Raw genomic sequence first — 19,789 nt, 5'->3', positions numbered from 1 at the left:
TGTATGCAGGTGTTCTTTGACCTGTCAAAAGGCCTCAGTGGATATATAATGTGTAGGTGAAATGATTTTTTAATAATTACTGAATCCCATATTATTGTCTGAACAAAATGACTAATATACTTCAGGTTTATCAACTGAAAAATATTTCATAAATGATCATTTCTACTTAAGATTGTTTTTACAACTTTATATTATGAAGCAAACTTTAATAATAGTGCAACTCTTTGCAATTTGTTCAGACATTTAAAAATAAACCCGAATAATATTTAAAAAATAAATAAAATTAACTATCACAATATTATGCCAAATGAGTCACTGGAAAGAAATACGGGAAGTAATATTAATTACTCAGATTTAAATTTTTATATGTAAATCAGATCTGCAGCATACAACAGCACACAAGCAAATAATATTCTCAATAAGTGACAGATTAGTCAAAACTAACTTTCTAAAGATAATTATGATTAAGTCTTAATTGTCAGGTGCAACCAAATTTTAGAATGTTCTTGGTTCTTTGTATATCATCACCAAAAATAAAGGACAAGTTCCCAACTGAACGATGGACTATCCTCTCATCAGATAATCAAGTTCATTCTACCAAAAATAAACAACAACAACTACCACACACTGACGCATCCTTTTTCTGGAAAAAGAATTCCCGTACCAAAGGGCGGTACCCTGTTTAGACTACTTTACCAATATTTTACTTATTGAAGTGACTGAAAGGGGCTATACACTAAGCCACTAAGATGGTTTCACTGTGCACTGTTTCTTATTTCCCACTTCTAGCCATTTGTCCTTGCAGTGAAATGTGATATTTTGACTTTACAGGATGGCCAATGGATTTATGAGGACACCATACTGTACAAAATTGTTAAGGCTTTCGTGGCCACTTGTCGGAATGACTGGACGGTCAGTTAACACCAGGATCAAAGAGCATAAGCGACATTGCAGGTTGGGGCAGGTGGAGAAATCGGCCGTGGCAGAGCACGCACTGAATGAGACTGACCACGTAATAAAATTCGCCAACACAGAAGTTCTGGCTGTAGAGAAGCACTATCACACGCACTTGTTCAGAGAAGCTGTAGAAATACAAAAACACGCGAACAGTTTGAACAAGAAAGAGGAAAGCCTTAAGGTAAACTGATCCTGGCTTCCCGTACTGCAGCAAACGACCGTCGCAGGTAGCAAGAGGAGAACCGCACCAGAAATGACCGCGGAGAAGCCCTCGGACGTTGGCGTGCCAGGTACATACAGCCTGCGGCCGCGAGCTCGGTTCCAGTTCACCACCGGCAATGGAGGGTGAAGCTTTGACAATGCCAGCCACTCGTGCTGGTGAAACGTCAGAAAAATCATTAGATGAACGTCGGCCGAAGAAGCCGAGACACCATACTGTGCTACACTACAAATCTTGCAGGTGCCTTTAGCTGTCACATCCACCAATAATTCATTTACCTGATTTCTTACACAGTTTGATACCTATAACACTGGTACTTCTTTCCCTCCTTTCTCAGGTAAAGAAAGGCTCACCAAATGGCCTTTACCTGTTTTCTGCTGAGAGCACAAACTAAGAGCTGAACTGAGTTGGTGGGTGGAGCTTGGAAAAAAAAAAAGACCAAGATTGTGAGGCAAATGTTCTACAAACATGAGAAATATTGTTCCCAGAAGCCATACAGAGTTGTCTTAACATATTTTGCCTCCAAGTAGTACCATTGGCCATCTCATAATATGACACTAAACAGATAATACTTGCATAGTAAAGTTAGTTGTAAAACTAACTTCATCAGAGTCAGTTTATCTACAGTGGAGTAACATATTCTGAAAACAGTGAAAATGAATAAACAGCTGTTTGGACTAAAAGATTCACAAAGCTATCATCTGCAGGTATACTCTGCAAATGACCTTACAGGCTGTTTTCCCCTTTCCTGTTCCATTAATGAATGATGGGCCGGAAAAACAACTGTCTGTAAACCTCCATATGAGCTCAGAACTCCGTTTTCTCATTGTGGTCATCTCGTCAGATGTATGTAGGAAGTAGAAATATGTTTCCTGAATCTTCTTGGAAACTATATTTGTGGAATACAGCAGTGAACTTCTCCTTCACGCATCTACATCTGCATCTGCGTAGACAATCCACGAGCCACCATACGCTGCGTGGTGGAGGGTACCCTGTGCCACTACTTGATGCCTCTTCTGCAGCTTATGCCACTGAAGTTTGTCAAATCATTCCATGACATCCGCACACTTGCTAAACAAATCTATGACAAAATAAGCTGCTTCTATTTGTATCAGTTCTACCTTTTGTAACACCCTTTAAACAAGGAGAAAAACATGAGAATCACTCACACAAAAGATTTATGAAATTTATTTCCTTAGGATCCTGCCAACGAATCAGTCTGGAATCTGTCATTCCTACATCTAGATTTATGTGAGTGTTCCACTTTAGATCACTACAAATACATACTTCAACAGATATTATGATCCCATAATTGAACAACAATGGGCCTTTTTACCAGATTCTGTGTAATGTGTTGCTGCTGTGTGTTGTATATTTTGTGTGATTGGTAGTATCTTGACAATTCACATGTCACTGTAAGATGACCCTCAGATGAATAAAGATAAATGAATGTACAAATTTATGTCAGAAGTCAACCGCCAATTCCAGACCAAGTGTAAGAAGAAAACCTGCATTGCTATTCAGTTTTTTTGGATTGCGATTTACCTATATTTGACATCATCATCCGCGATCAGGCTAATGGGTATTCCAATATTATCCACTAGATTTTTATATGAACAGTGACGGCAATGCCCTTATAATACTCCCTTTGGGAACTCTCATCTATTGCTGAGCACCACAGCACAATCAGGAAATTAACACATGATATGCTCCAAATTATCTCTGAAGCATTCTGCCATGACAGCTCCTGAGATGTGTGGTCCACAATAGTATTCGTTTACCATATTCGATACACCTACCCAGACCATTTGTCATTCAGATACTGTAAAAACCACAATTAAGTTCCTTATGGCAAAAAAAAATATGCCTCAACCATTGGTATCACCCAGCAGATACTTGAAACAAAGATGATGTGACTTACCAAACGAAAGCACTGGCAGGTTGATAGACACACAAACAAACACAAACACACACACAAAATTCAAGCTTTCGCAACCAACAGTTGCTCCATCAGGAAAGAGGGAAGGAGAGGGAAAGACGAAAGGATGTGGGTTTTAAGGGAGAGGGTAAGGAGTCATTCCAATCCCGGGAGCGGAAAGACTTACCTTTGGGGGAAAAAAGGACAGGTATGCACTCGCACACACACACATATCCATCCGCACATACACAGTCCCAGCTGTCTGTCCATAATATTATGTGGTACTGTTCTCATTAACAAATTAGACTAATTCTGGGATCATACCATGGGCACTCCTGCAATTAACATCACATGCCCCAACCATGGACCATGGACCTTGCCGTTGGTTAGGAGGCTTGCTTGCCTCAGCGATACTGGTAGCCGTACCGTAGATGCAACCACAACGGAGGGGTACCTGTTGAGAGGCCGGACAACTGTGTGGTTCCTGTATGGTCCCTGAAGAGGGGTAGCAGCCTTTTCAGTAGTTGCAGGGGCAATAGTCTGGATGATTGACTGATATGGCCTTGTAACACTAACCAAAACGGCCTTGCTGTGCTGATACTGTGAACGGCTGAAGCAAGGGGAAACTACCGGCGTAATTTTTCCCGAGGGCATGCAGCTTTACTGTATGGTTAAATGATGATGGTGTCCTTTTGGGTAAAATATTCCGGAAGTAAAATAGTCCCCCATTTGGATCTTCGGGCGGGGACTACTCAGGAGGACGTTGTTATCAGGAGAAAGAAAACTGGCGTTCTATGGGTTGGAGCGTGGAATGTCAGATCCCTTAATCGTAGGTTAAAAAATTTAAAAAGGGAAATGGATACGTTAAAGTCAGATATAGTGGGAATTAGTAAAGTTCAGTGGCAGGAGGAACAAGACTTCTTGTCAGGTAAATACACGGTTATAAATACCAAATCAAATAGGGGTAATGCAGGAATAGATTTAATAATGAATAAAAAAAAATAGGAATGCGAGTAAGCTTCTACAAACAGCATAGTGAATGCATTATTGTGGCCAAGATAGATATGAAGCCCATGCCTACGACAGTAGTACAAGTTTATATGCCAACTAGCTCCGCAGATGATGAAGAGCTTGATGAAATGTATGATGAGATAAACGAAATTATTCTGATAGTGAAGGGCGACGAAAATTTAATAGTCATGGGTGACTGGAATTTGATAGTAGGAAACGGTAGTGAAGGAAACATAGTAGGTGAATATGGAATGAGGGGCGCGAAATGAAAGAGGAAGCCACGTGGTAGAATTTTGCACAGAGCATAACTTAATCATAGCTAACACTTGGTTCAAGAATCGTAAAAGAAGATTGTATATGTGGAAGAAGTCTGGAGATACTGGAAGGTTTCAGATAGATTATATAATGGTAAGACAGAGATTTAGGAACCAGGTTTTAAATTGTATGACATTTCCAGGGGAAGATGTGGACTCCGATCACAATCTGTTAGTTATGAACTGTAAATTAAAACTGAAGACACTGCAAAAAGGTGGGAATTTAAGGAGATGGGACCTGGATAAACTGACAGAACCAGAGGTTGTAGAGAGTTTCAGGGAGCACATTAGGGAACGATTGACAAGAATGGAGGAAAGAAATACAGTAGAAGAAGAATGGGTAGCTTTGAGAAATGAAATAGTGAAGGCAGCAGACGATCAAGTAGGTAAAAAGATGAGGGATAATAGAAATCGTAGGGTAACAGAAGAGATATTGCATTTAATTGATGAAAGGAGAAAATATAAAAATGCAGTATATGAAGCAGGCAAAAAGGAATACAAACGTCTCAAAAATGAGATCAACAGGAACTGCAAAATGGCTAAGCAGGGATGGCTAGAGGACAAATGTAAGGATGTAGAGGTGTATATCACTAGGGGTAAGATAGATACTGCCTACAGGAAAATTAAAGAGACCTTTGGAGAAAAGAGAACCACTTGCTTGAATATCAAGAGCTCAGATGGAAACCCAGTTCAAGCAAAGAAGGGAAAGCAGAAAGGTGGAAGGAGTATATAGAGGGTCTATACAAGGGCGATGTTCTTGAGGACAATATTATGAAAATGGAAGAGGATGCGGATGAAAATGAAATGGGAGATATGATACTGTGTGAAGAGTTTGACAGAGCACTGAAAGACCTAATTTGAAACAAGGCCCCAGGAGTAGACAACACTCCATTAGAACTACTGATAGTCTTCAGAGAGCCATCCCTGACAAAACTCTACCATCTGGTGAGCAAGATGTATGAGACAGGCGAAATACCCTCAGACTTCAAGAAGAATATAATAATTCCAATCCCAAAGAAAGCAGGTGTTGACAGATGTGAAAATTACTGAACTATCAGTTTAATATGCCGCAGCTGTAGAATACTAACACCAATTCTTTACAGACGAATAGAAATACTGGTAGAAGCCAACCTTGGGGAAGGTCAGTTTGTATTCTATAGAAATGGTGGAACATGTGAGGCAATACTGACCCTATGACTTATTTTAGAAGATAGACATAGGAAAGGTAAACCTATGTTTCTAGCATTTGTAGACTTAGAGAAAGCTTTTGACAATGTTGACTGGGATACTCTCTTTCAAATTCTGAAGGTGGCAGGGGTAAAATACAGGAAGCAAAAGGTTATTTACAATTTGTACAGAAACCAGATAGCAGTTATAAGAGTCGATGTACATGAAAGGGAAGCAGTGGTTGGGAAGGGAGTGAGACGGGGTTGTAGCATATACCCGATGTTATTCAATCTGTATATTGAGAAAGCAGCAAAGGAAACAAAAGAAAAATTCAGAGTAGGAATTAAAATCCATGGAGAAGAAATAAAAACTCTGAGGTTTGCCGATGACATTGTAATTCTGTCAGAGACAGCAAAGGACCTGGAAGAGCAGCTGAACGGAATGCACAGTGTCTTGAAAGGAGGATATAAGATGAACATCAACAAAAGCAAAATGAGGATAATGGAATGTAGTTGAGTTAACTCAGGTGATGCTGAGGGAATTAGATTAGGAAATGAGACACTTTAAATAGTAAATGAGTTTTGCTGTTTGGGGAGCAAAATACTGATGATGGTCGAAGTAGACTGGCAATGGTAAGGAAAGCGTTTCTGAAGAAGAGAAATTTGTTGACCTCGTGTATAGATTTAAGTGTCAGGAAGACATTTCTGAAAGTATTTGTATGGAGTGTAGCCATGTATGGAAGTGAAACATGGACAATAAATAGTTTATACAAGAAGAGAATAGGAGCTTTCGAAATGTGGTGCTACAGAAGAATGCTGAAGATTATATGGGTAGATCATGTAACTAATGAGGAGGTATTGAATAGAATTGGGGAGAAGAGAAATTTGTGGCACATGTTGACTAGAAGAAGGGATCGGTTGGTAGGACATATTCTGAGGCATCATGTGAACACCAATTTCACCAATTTAGTATTGGAGGGCAGCGTGTAGGATAAAAATCGTAGAGGGAGACCAGGAGATGTATACACTATACAGATTCAGAAGTATGTAGGTTGCAGTAGGTACTGGGAGATGAAGAAGCCTGCACAGGATAGAGTAGCATGGAGAGCTGCATCAAACCGGTCTCTGTATTGAAGACCACATCAACAACATTTTCTGTTTCTGGTCTGCATATTCTCCTCTGTGATTAATGTGATTGATCATCTACTCCACCCTGTGAATATGACATGTAATTAATTACTAAGTCTGTGGAGGGATTTCTCTACCCTGAAACCATGTGCACATGGCACGTTTGTTCTGTGTAGAACACATATGACATATTGACAGAGGTCCTACAATTTGCAAGCTGATAGTGGGCGTCACTAATCTGCACCATCGATCACCATAAAATCATTTATGCCTTTGCTTAAAGCCCTCCATTCAGTTCCAAAGCAGAGACCTCTGGGCATGAGGGTGCAAATTATGAGACTGCCTCCATTCCAGGTGCAAGGCTTGCTATCTGTACCAACAATCATTTGTTGTATTTTGTAGTTCTTATATACAGTAATACTTTCTATAACTGTAAAGGAAAACTGAAGAGATTTTCCTCCTCATGGAAGAATAAGTTTATCCATTTTTGTTCCACCCACAGATGTTTCAGCACTTTATGTGTTACCTTCAGTGGGTTTGTGTGTAAAGTTCTTGTGAATGATAAAATCACGCAGAGGTTCGTATGAAATTCAGCTTGAGGCTATTTCCACGTACAAAGGTGTGATACTCAGACATTAATTTATGTTAGTTTACCTACATAGTTAATGTCTATGACACTTATTGACCAGCTGGGCCACAAAATATGATATTTCTGTATTGTGCTGAAAATTAGGCCTACAATGCCGTTTTGGCAAACAACAAGGTTATAAATGAAATGGTTATAAATAATGAAATTAAAACAATATGGATAAAACAGGATTCTACAAACCACATAGAGGAGGCGTTAAGTTACAGACAGGCACAATGAAAAAGAATGCTTAACATATTCAGCTATTGGACTAAGTCCTTCATAAGATATAGAAAACCCACACACTAGCCAACCCACAAACACATGGCTACTCTTACGTCCAGACACTAAGGCCTGGCTTGCTGTGTATGACATTAGTAGAAATCTTTGCCGATTTGGGCAGTGAGATAAGAGATGTGAGGCAGTGAATGGGAGGGACAGCAGGATATGGATGGAGAGAGAAGAGCTGCATGTGGGAGCATGTAATGGCACGATAGCAACAGGGTAGGGCTGCTAGGTACAGTATTGACTGGCAGTGCTGAGGGCAGAGGAGAGAAGTAGAGAAGGGGAAAGGGCTATGCAGGTGTGAGGTGCACTGGCAGGATAGGAGGCATGTGTAGTGCTAGAGTGGGAGCAGGCAATGGGATAGGCTGCTGGGACAGTGATTAGTGAAGGTTATGTTATAGGAACAGTACCCACTCACACATTTCACAAAAGCTGGTGTTGGAGGGACGAATCCAGAAGTTACAAGACTCTGTAAAGTTGGTTACATGAAGTGCATGTTGGGTGGCATCCTCAGCAACTGGGTGAGCTAGATGTCTCTCACCCACAGTTTGGTGATGACCATTCATGTGGACAAACAGCTTGTTAAATGTTATGTCCTCTCAGAATGCAGCACAGGTGTTGCACCTATGTTAGTACATCACATGGCAGCTTTCACAGGTGGCCGTGCTTTTGATGGGGTAGGAGATGTCTGTGACAAGATTGGAATGGGTGGTGGTGGTGGTGAGAAGATCTATGGAACAGGCTTTAGATCTACGTCTATTGGAGAAATATGAGCCATAAGGCAAGAGGTTGGGAGCGGGGGTGGAACTGCACAGGTAGGCATGGGAATACTACTGTGGAGAGAGATGCAGAGAGTAAATACAAGGATGTTTCTCATTACAGGGCATGATGAGAGGCAGCTGAAACCCTATCGGAGAACGTGATTTAGTTGTTCCAGTCATAGGTGGTACCGAGTCAAAAGAGGGCGCTCTTTCGTGGTTGGACAGTGGATATGTGGGTGTGGTTAGTGACTTGGGAGGCACAGAATATCTGTTTCTGGAAAAGGTGTGGATGGTAATTTTGGTCTGTGAAGTCCTCAGTGAGGCCCTTGGCATATTTGGAGAAGGGCTGCTCATCACTACAAACATGATTCATGTGGTTACACTGTATGCAAGGGATGTTTTGGTTTAGAACGGGCAGCAACTGTCAAATTGGGGGCTGGTAGGGCAGAGTTACTGGTGTATCCATCCTTGAGGTAAAGGTCAATATCAAGGAAGATGGCTTGTTGGGCTGAGAAGGAAACGGGTGAAATGAATGGGAGAGAAGGTATCGAGATTCTGGAGGAATGTGGATAGGGTGTCCTCACCATCAGTCCAGACAATGAAAATGTCACTAATTTAAGCTAGGTGAGAGTTTTGGTATATTCTGGGTAGTTATGAAGGGTTTCTCCAGATGACCCATGAACAGATTTGCCCATGAAAATGGGCAATGACGAGTCGACGTCCATTGCTGTAGCTACCACATATTTGTTTGCAGGTGATGCCTTCAAAGGAGAAGTAATCGTAGGTGAGGATATGGTTGATCATAGTAAACAGGAAAGAGACTGTTTGTTTGGAGTCAGTTGAGCATTTGGAAAGGTGCTGTTTAAAGTGGGGATGTATCATGGATACATAGAGGAGTAAACTGAGACATGGGCATTGGCAATGCTGGTGCAGAGGGAGTGTCATCAAAAGTGGTGAGCAGGGTGCTGTGTAGTAGAGCAACAGAAACTGTGGAGAGACGGCAGAGGAAATTGTTGGTATCTTTTATATAGGAGGGTAGGTTGCAGGTAATAGGCTAAAGGTGTTGGTCCACAAAGCCAGAGATTCTCTCTGTGGGAGTGCAAAACCACCCCAAAATCGGACATCCGTGTGGTTGTGTTTATGTTCCTCAGCAAGCAATTAAAAGGTAAAGAGTTGGAGCGTGGTGGACATGAGGACAGCAATAGACTCAGGGGAGAAGTTTTGGGGTGGACCTAGTGATTTCTTAAGGGACTGGACATCCTGCTGGATTTATGGAATGGGGTCTCTGTGGCAGGACTTGTAGGTGGATGTATCTGGCAGCTAGCAGAGACCCTCCACCAAATAATCCCTGTTAATTGATAACCACAGCCTTTATTGGTAGGTAAGATTATCAGTTTTTAGGTGGTGGTTTGTTGTTGGTTCCCATGTAGAGAGATTTGGGGAACGATGGTGAGACAAGGTTGGACGTTAGTAAATTCTGGAACATTAACAGACGTTGATTTGGGGACAGTGGGGATGGATCACTGTTCAATAGAGGAGTAACCTTAGTGAGGCAGGGTTCAATATTGTTTTTGGATTGAGTCTGATTGGTAGGCCTAGTCATGAAAAAGTGTTTGCACTGCAGGGACCAGAATAAAGAGAGGATCTCCTTCACAAGTCCAGCACGACTGAATTTGAGAATGGGGCAGAAGGTAAGGTCTTTGGAAAGGACTGATACTTCTGTCGGAATGAGGCTTTTGGAGGACAGGTTCATGACTGTGCTGCATGTCTTTTTTGGAAGGGACTTTCTGTGGGTGTGGTAAATATACTGTCTGCAAGAAATGGTTTGGCAGGTATGAGGGAATGCAGGGTGGTTTGATGGAGGCTCTTGTAGTTGTGGTGGACAGCGGTAGTCAAAAGAAGGAGTCTGGGATGAATAGACTGGACAGTTTTTTGAAGTGGTGTTGTGCATGCTGCTCTAGTTCCTGGAGGGCAACGGTTTTCACCTGGGAGATGGCATGCAGGAATTTGGGATCACAGAGCATGAGGATTTTGTGGATGGAGAAGAGGTAGTGCAAGGAGGTTTGGGGCTGTCTTTTATAGTTTTGTACGACTAGGTTGGTGATGGCTATAGAATGACAGAATTTGAACAGATAATGGCAACTGTGGAAGGAGGGGTTGCAGACGGAGATATGTAATTTGATATTCAGGCCATTTGTGGCAACAATGCAGGAACAGTATGTGGGAATGTGTTGTGGCCACGGGTAGGAGATGTTTCTATTACTGATGCAGAAGGAAGGAGCAATAATCCATAGTGAATGACAACAAAACATATAAAAATACAAGGGAATATCACAAAAAAACACAACCAAGATGAAACAGACAAAAAGAACAAAGTATAGTGAAAAAAAGACGAAAACCGACTAAGTAAGGTCTACAACAAAAAACTCAAATGAAATAAAATCAACCCGAAAACAGGATAAGAATTTTACCATCAATCATGGGCTGCAATCTCTCGTTCCACAATGACCTCTATCTGTTCAAATCCCATCAGTCCACAGCTCTCACCAACATAGTCCTGCAAAACCACATAAATCAAGCCCAAACCTCGTTGCACTACCTCCACTCCATCCATAAAATCCTCTTCCTCTGCAATCCCCAAATCCTGAATTCATTCTCCCAGATTAAAACTCCTGCTCTCCAGGAACTATAGCAGCATGCATAACACCGCCTCAAAAAACTGTTCAATCTATTTATCATCTCATACTCCCACCCTGGACTACTATTTCCACCACCACAGGAAGAGCCTCATTCAAACCACCCCACAACCACTTATATCAGCCAAAACCTGTCTTGCAGACACTACTCCCAGAAAGTCCCTCCCACTATCCTACAGAATCCAGAGCCTAAAAAGACCTCCAACACAGCCATGAACCTGCCCTCTGACAGCCTCAGTCTCACAAAAGTATCAGTCCACTCCAAAGGCTTCACATTTTGGTTCACTCTGAAATTTAATCATGCTGGGTGTGTTAAATAAGTTGTCTCCTTTTCCCAGTCTCTACAACAGAAACACTTTTTTGTCAGTAATCCTACCAATCTTACTCAAACCAATATTAGATCCTGCCTGGTTCAGTTTACTTCTTCATCTATCCATGATCCACCTCCACTACCCACAAATTGCCCTGTTTCTTTCCTGACTTTATTAAACTTGAATCTTGCCCTGCCATCGTTCCCCAAATCCCTCAACGTGGAAACCAACCTCATACGTGCAGAACGAAATACAAACCACCACCTAAAAACACTTTAAATAATGGCATAAATGGACAATTTCCTAGGCCAGATATTTTTCTGAGTAACTGGTCTCATTCACGCAGACAGACAGGTTATTAGTTGTTATGTCCACAAAGACTGTGGCACAGTGGTTGCAGCAATGTTGGTCACATGGCTGCTTTCTGCAGATAACCCTGCCTTTGGTGACATAGGAGCTGCCTGTTAAAGGAGAGCAACAGAAAATGAGTGGCCGGGAGGCGCAGAGATCAACCGTCTGTGGAATGTATGTATTATGCTTCACAAAATGGACATTGTCAACATTCAAGATATTCAAAACAAACTATTACTGTGCACCACAAACACCAAATTAAAACTTGCACACTGTAGTGTTAACAAAGGTTTGCAGCATCAAGATCAAAAGCCAATTCCTCGGCAGCTACAAATTGGGCATGATGTTCAGCAAGGTATCCACTCTTAAAGAATGGGTATTGAATCATATTGGCGTACCAAAGTGATGAGAACTGATGGAACGTGATGGCATGCTACTAAAAGCGAAAGAGTCTGTTGTTGAACTTATTGTGAAACTGGCTATCTTTTAAGGTGGAGCATAGCTGCAGACAGTGTGATAATATGTTTTATAGGCACAGAAAAAACAAACAGCCAGAGACTGAATTTGCCCAGTGGTATGAATTGCAATGTGTCACACTTTTCAGGATGGATAATTTGATATAAAGGAGTATGATTTTTACATGCAGACCAGGAATTGAACTATAACATGTTATTTTGACCAGCTATTGGCCAAAAGCAGAGCTTATATCACAGCTGTTGTTCTCTTATGCCTATTTTCCCACACTTGCTTGCTGTGAGGTAAATATCCCCTGCTGCTCTCGCAAGACTGTGCACACAAGAAATAATCGTAAGGGGCAGAGCACCTCCAACTTCTCACAGCACAACAAATAACTTTCCAGACAATTTACCTTCCAGATTAATAACTGGCATAATTGTATATGAATGCATTAAGGCATTGATTCCAGTTGATCTTGGTACACCTCCTTGGTACCTCTAATTTCCAGGGTTCCTTTCATATTCATTTCCTCCTCAAATTCTAATTGGTCAGAGTTGAAAAAAGATTCCTCACTGAACAGTGGAATAAATCTGTTTACCTCATCTACAAAATTTTTGGGCCAATGCCGGGGTTTGTTGTGCTTCATCAAGTTGACACTTTGTTTGAAATTTCGTTATCTCATGTCTTCCAAATCTACAGAACAGTCTGAAGTTATGCAACTGTCCACTGCTTCCCTTGAAATCACTGTAATTTATGGTGCATGCATTTTGATGTGCATAATGTAGCAGGTCACTATTGTGCACATCCTGTAAATTGTATCAAACTTACTTGAAACACGCAAGTACCAGCATTTGTAACAAGTGCATCTTATCCTCCCTTGAATATCCATAGTTTTTCTTATGCACTATATTATGATGTTGCTGTGGACTTTTTCAAAAAAAAATTTTTTTTTTAATGATCTTCCATGTACACAATTATGTTTAGTACCTGCTCCTTGTACAATGATTGTGCTTTACTGTGTTGGACTGGAGACGAGATCTGTGGCTCCCTGTCCAACAAGGATGATGAGCTACGAGGGTTGACTGAAAAGTAATGCCTCCACATTCGTAACTCTTCAACGTTTGGCAGCATTGATATGCGGCAGATACTGGCTTGTTCCATACCCTCTTCTCTACAGCTCCAGTTGGCGGGAAGCCTTAGCATTGAATGGTTGTGTTGTTACAGTGTAAAGTATGGAACCCTATGCAGACAGTTGGTCAATGTAATTAAGTAGAGTATGCTTCATACTCTACATGTGAATTTGTTGATGTATGTCATTATTTGTCATTTGTTACTGTCTGCTGATGTGTGTATTGTGTTGCCTAATTCTGTATTTTGTTGTTTACTTGTATCATACTCATTCTACAGTGCTATTTGCTTCATTATCTTTAGTTTTTTTATATAATCCCAATTGTTGATAGGTGGTGTTATTAGATACCTAAATCTGGTTTGATCATGTATAGTGGGATGATTAGTGAAAACATGTCTATTGTTTTTCTTGTGTATGATGAGATCCAAAAAACTGAACCACTAGCCTTTTATCTGTATCGGTCACAATGGTGTACTGCATTTGTGAATGGATAGTGTTCATGTTATCATTTAGCTTTTGTATGCAGGTATGAGGTTTGTCTACTAACTAAATTATATCACTGACATATCAGTATCAAGTTTTACATTTAACTACTTTAGTTTTACTATACTGTCAAAGACATGGGTTTTGATGTGATTCATAAATGTCAGCTAGGAGGTCACTGATTCTTCCTTGTTGGAAGTACAAGCTATTGTTGAATATAAAGTAGTTTTGTTCTGGGCTGAGCTTGAGAATGACAGATATTCCATGTAAAACATTATGGGCAGGTCAATCTGCCCTCTAGTTTCCATCACAAATAAACTGGCAAACTGTGGATATTTGTTTGTCCTCGAGCAGTTTTTATGCTTATCAAATGACAAATAGCCTTGATTATTTACCAGCTTTAAAAAAGGCAACTTCTACTTTATGACTGCTCTGCCATCAGTGTGTCCATCTTTGAATTTCAGCCATATCCAAAATTTTCCTCTTTTCTCCAGTTGCGATAATGCTATTCAGTTTATTTCACAGTCAATGTCCTCTATTTGTTTCGTTTTGGTGTGCTTTAGGGTGCAAAAAGCAACTGGGGTCATACACACCCAAGTCAAAACTATAGAACTTGAAGACAGAGAGGAGTTAAATGACTATACGTCAGTCCCAATGGACAGAATAGGAGACAGCTAAAAATAGGCATGTGGAAAAGGGGCTAAAAAAACACCATACAGAAACAGAGGTCCAAAACTACAAATTAAATGGCCTTTGCCATATTGCTTTGGTGGATAAAACGTAAAACGCGGTTGACAGCCCGCACGTCATTTGCTAAAACACCTGATAAATCAGACGGCAAACCCAAGCTGGAACGTGAATCATTAAAAAAAAGAGCATTCCAGTAGGAAGTGGCAGACAGTTAAAATTTGGGCGCAATGTGTACAAAGTGGTGGGGTAGTGCCACTTAGCAGATGACGATGGCTAAAAAGGCAGTGCCCAACATGCAGCTGAGTTAAAATAATCTCCTCCTGGCAGGAGGGCCGACAGGAGGTCGTCCAAGGCACGGGGAGAGGCTTAATAAGCTGAAGCTTATTCCCATGAAGGGAGAATAATGGCAATACCAAAGGGACACCACCTCCCGACAATAGCAATGCAGAGATCATCGGAGGGAATATATGTACTCGCGGGCTGAGGTACGAGGACTGCAGCCTTGGCAGCAGCCTCGTTTCCTGGCAGACTGACATGACCAGGGACTCACAGAAAAGTGACACTGGCTCCACCAAGAGTGAGCAAGTGACAGTTTTCCTGGACCAGCTACACTAAGAGATGAGCATTGTAAAGGGCACATAGACTTCGGATGGCATTGAGTGAATCTGAGCAGAGGACATAATTGAAAAGGCTGTATCGCCAGATGTACTCCGTGGCCTGATACAAGGTGAAGAGCTGGGCTGTAAATACTCAGGAGTGTGCCGGAAGCCAATATCAAAATACACAGGTGCCAATGACGAAGGCACACCCGACCCCATGGTCAGTCCTAGGATCATCAGTGTATACAAAGGTACTATCGCGAAGTGCCATTGTCGATGCTCCAGGAGTAAAGACAATCAAGACAGCACTGAAGACACTGTTCAGTGAGACATGTCCATGGAGAACTGCAATAGATGGAAATCGTCATCAAAAAGAAAGTTAGAGACGTCCAGCAGGAGACAGGCCATTATAGGGTTAATGGCGATAGCAAAGAGAATGAAGCTCAGGACGTAACCCACAGGCACCTGGATAAAGGTGTCTGACAAGGCAGAACTCACATGCACCTTGAAAACTCAGTCTTGTAAAAATACTCGAAGAAACCAGGGCAGGTGCCAATGGAAGCCCCACACATAAAGAGTACAGAGGATACAAGTTCTCCAGCAGGTGTCGTAGGCCTTCTCTAAATCAAAAAACATGGCCACAGTCTGCGATTTCCACAGAAAACCATTCATGACATAGGTGGGCAAACTAAATGAGATGGTCAACTGCAGAACGCCGCACTCGAAATCCACACTGTGCATTCATTAGCAAATGGCGAGACTCGAGCCACGACATCAGCCGAGCATTGTTCCATCACCTTGCAAACACAGCTGGTAAGAGATGGGGTGGTAGCTGCAAGGAAGGGTTTTGTCCTTACCAGGCTTAGGTATGGGTATGACAGTGGCTTCATGTCAACATGCAGGAAATGTGCACTCGGCCCAGATCCAGTTGTACATGTTAAAGCAGAAAGTGCATGCCCGCAAGAGAAAGGTGCTGCAATATCTGAATGTGGATGGCATCTGACCATGGGGCAGAGGATCGGCAAGGACTGAGAGCGTGATCTAGCTCCATCATAGTAAAGGTGGGATTGCAGCACTCACAATGCGGAGAAGAGAAGGGAATTGCTCGAGCCTCCTCCACCCATTTCCGATGAAGGAAAGCAGGGTGGTAGTGGGAAGAACTTGAAACTTACGCAAAATGGCGGCTCAAGGTGTTGGAGATAGCAACAGAATCCACAATGACATCGTCAGCGACTGTCAGGCCAGAAATTGGGGAATGGATCTTGGTTCCAGAGAGCCATCGGAGGTTGGCCCACACGACAGAGGAAGGTGTGGAAATGTTAAGGAACTAGTGAATGAAATCCAGCTAGCTCTTTTGCTATCCCGAATAATGCGACAATACTTTGCACGCATCTGTTTATAATGAATTCAGTTTGCCAGTGTAGGGTGGTGGTTAAAAATGCAGAGAGCACGTCTACATGTGTGAACTTCATCACGGCATGCCTCAGTCCACCAAGGGACTGGGACACGATGTGGTAGAGAGGAAGTGCAGGGAATGGAATATTCTTTAGCAGTAAGGATTAAGTTTGTGAGATATTTGACCTGGTCATAACAACTGGGGAAATCTTGTTCTTCGAAGGTCACCAGGGAGGAGAAAAGGTGCCTGTCAGCCTTAGTAAGCTACCATTTGGGCATGCATGCGGGTGGGGTAGCAGTCAGCAAACGGATAGCACACGGGAAATAGTCACTCGAGTAGTAATCAGAAAGAACGGACAACTCAAGACGATGGGCAAGCTGGGCAGTGCAGAAGGATAGTTCCAAATGGGAATAGGTGTGCGAGGAGTTGGAAAGGAAAGTGGGTGCTCCAGTGTTAAGGCAGAAGAGTTTAAGTTGGTTAAGAAGGTCAGCCAAGAGGACACCTCTCTGACAGGTCCTGGGAGAACCCCAAAGGGGATGATGTGAATTAAAGTCACCAAGTAGCAAAAATGCCCAATAAGTTGAAGGAAGTCTGCCCTGGTGACAGCAAATGATGGAGGGACATATACAATACAGAGGTAAAAAGTCGGGTGGGGAAGGAAAAGGCGAACTGCAACAGCTTGAAGAGTAGTAGTCAGGGAGATGGGCTAACTATGAACGTCATCCTGTATGAACAGCATGACATCCCCGTGAGAGGGAATGCCGACCTCAGGGGGAAGGTGAAAATGAAATGCTAAGAAATTTGAATGCTCAAAGCTGTCGGGAGAGCGCAATTTCGTTTCCTGCAGGCAGCGTACAAGGGGACGCTGAGACACTAAAAGCAGCCGTAAATCCTATTTGTGGGACCAAAGGCCGCGAACGTTCCATTGGTGGAGAGTCACGATGAGGAAGAGAGATAGGGGTGTCACCTCAGCAGCTGCCGAGTGACAGCTGGAGAAGAGGCACTACTACAGGCCACAGAAGCTGGAAGATCCTGCTCCATGGGGTTCACAGAAGCATCAGCTTGCTTGTGCAGTCAGTCTGTGGAGTCCAACGCCGAAAAACGGTTGCTGGTGCGCACCAGTGACGCAGATACTGGACAGGCTAAGGTACCACGTGCCGACACCATCGAAGAGGATCGTAGAGGTGGCAAAGGAGAGGACTGTTTGCCTTTGATGAACTTCTTCAAGCCTTTCCGGTTAGATGAAGACTCAGGTGTTTTTTGGCTGGAGGGACAGAGGAAGTCTTCACGGGAGTACTCCTTCTGTCCATGCAGCCTACTGGTTGTGTAGCTGGTGGTTTCGCCCCTTGAGGCAAGAGTTTGACGGCTTGTTGCACAGCTCGATGGCAATGCTACCTTGACACTAGGCGATTTTACAACCTGAGCTGAATTGGAGGTCACATGTCTGCGTGGCCATGTCCTTCATGGAAACAAGAACAGACCTATAGGTATCAGACGGGAGAACACAGGGTTTATGACTAGCAGGTAACTTGCAAGCAACTGGATAAGGCACCTTTTCCTTTACCCATACCTCTTTAACAGCCCGCTCATCAAGACACACTGAACATTCCCGAGAGGAGACAACATGGCCATCATTGTAGTTGATACAGCAGGGAGAAGGAGGTGGGCAATGGCCCTCATGGGCATCCCTACCACGGGTAACACATTTGGCTGGGTGTCGACAAGACATTCTAGGGCTGTTGAAATGATGACACTGGAAGCAGTGCATCGAGTTCAGAATCTATGGATGGACAGTGATAATTATATAGCCTGCTTTGAGCTTGGACGGAAGCACTGCTCTATCAAAGGTGAGAAAGAGAGTGGGGGTGGGCACTACGGAGGAATCTACCTTTTTCATTACACGATGAATGGCAAAGACACCCTGATCAGAGAGGTAAGACTGTATTTCAGCCTTGGTTAGACCGTCGAGCAGCCTGGTGTAAATTAGACCATGGGAAGAATTCAAAGCTCTATAGGCCTCGACATGAACAGAGTAGGCGTGGAGAAGCAATGAAGCAAGCAGTTGTTGTGCTTGAGAATCAGAAGTGGTCTCCAAAAACAAAGAGCCATTCTGTAAATGAGAGCAGGACTTCACAGGGCCAGCAATTGCATCTACACCTTTCTGAATAAACAGATTTACCGTGGCGAAGGACTGGCCGTCTTCAGTATGTGAGACCGCGTGGAACCATGGGGCAGCGGGAAGGGCCTTTGAATCATTAGCCTCATTGCGTTTAACGTTTTGTAGACGCTGAGTGGGAAGATGATTGACTCATAGCGAGGAAATCCCCCATGACTGCCAGTGTCTCCGATGGCAGGCTCCTTCCAACTAGGGGACCCCCTTCACAAGGGGGTGCACACACCTTAGGTGATTGTTCACTCCTCAGGTCAAACCTCCCAAACACCTGACAGAGGGATCACTCAGCAATTTGGGAAGGTTACAGATCAGACAGTCACCCCTCCCTGGGCCTGGCCTGTACCAGGGGGTACGTGCCAACCCTTTATGTCAACCAAGGGCTGGAAATTACACGTTACCCAGTCACCTGTTACGTGTCAGACACATGGTCTGGCCTTTAGGAGCACAAAGGGAGGAAGAAGAAAAGGAAAGAGAGGAGAAGGGAAACAAAGAAAGGAAAGGGTAGCGAAAAACAAAGGTGAGACGGTTCGCATGTCAGTGACAGAATGCAGAACATTCCCAATAATACCCCAAACATGTTCCCCAAGGGAGGGGAAAAAAAAATAGCAAGAGGACAGACATGCAGCACAGAAGGGAAAAAAGGCTGCAAAGGTTGGGGCCACATGGTAGCCATGCACAAACCTGCCAAAAAGTGGTGAGCCCCCTGGGGGGGGCTCTATTTGTGCCACATATGACTGGAACAGTATGCATATTTTCCCAATAACTGGAGAAGACTTTCCTTATTCTACGAATAAATTGATTTTTGTTTAAAATCTGCTGCAATCTCACCATCAAGATTTACAGTGGGTTCCAGTCTACCTATCATGAGTTTGCCTATTTCTCCAGAAATAAATTGATGGAGCTTTGTATTTCAGTAGTAGGATGAACTCTTCAATCACAGCTACACTTTCATTTAGATATTTTTTTGAAATATATGTGTACAGTTTGTATACAGTTAAAAGACAACTTTAGAAAAAGAGTATCTCTGGCTTTTCAGGATCTAAATCAATTCCACTCTATTCGTTTTACAATGTCTCTTAATAACACCTACATCTTTACCAAGTTCTGTGGCAAAGAA

At 42.7% G+C, this 19,789-nt stretch overlaps 1 protein-coding gene across 3 annotated transcripts in view; it reads right to left on the bottom strand.

Annotated features, from left to right (window-relative positions):
* LOC126413247 (protein DPCD) overlaps window positions 1–19,789 on the bottom strand; it is a 68,430-nt gene that overhangs the window by 44,642 nt on the left and 3,999 nt on the right. The window lies entirely within an intron of this gene.

The sequence above is a fragment of the Schistocerca serialis genome, chromosome 1 (genome assembly GCF_023864345.2).
Source record: "Schistocerca serialis cubense isolate TAMUIC-IGC-003099 chromosome 1, iqSchSeri2.2, whole genome shotgun sequence".
Taxonomy (NCBI): domain Eukaryota; kingdom Metazoa; phylum Arthropoda; class Insecta; order Orthoptera; family Acrididae; genus Schistocerca; species Schistocerca serialis.
This window is presented reverse-complemented; position numbering and strand designations above follow the sequence as displayed.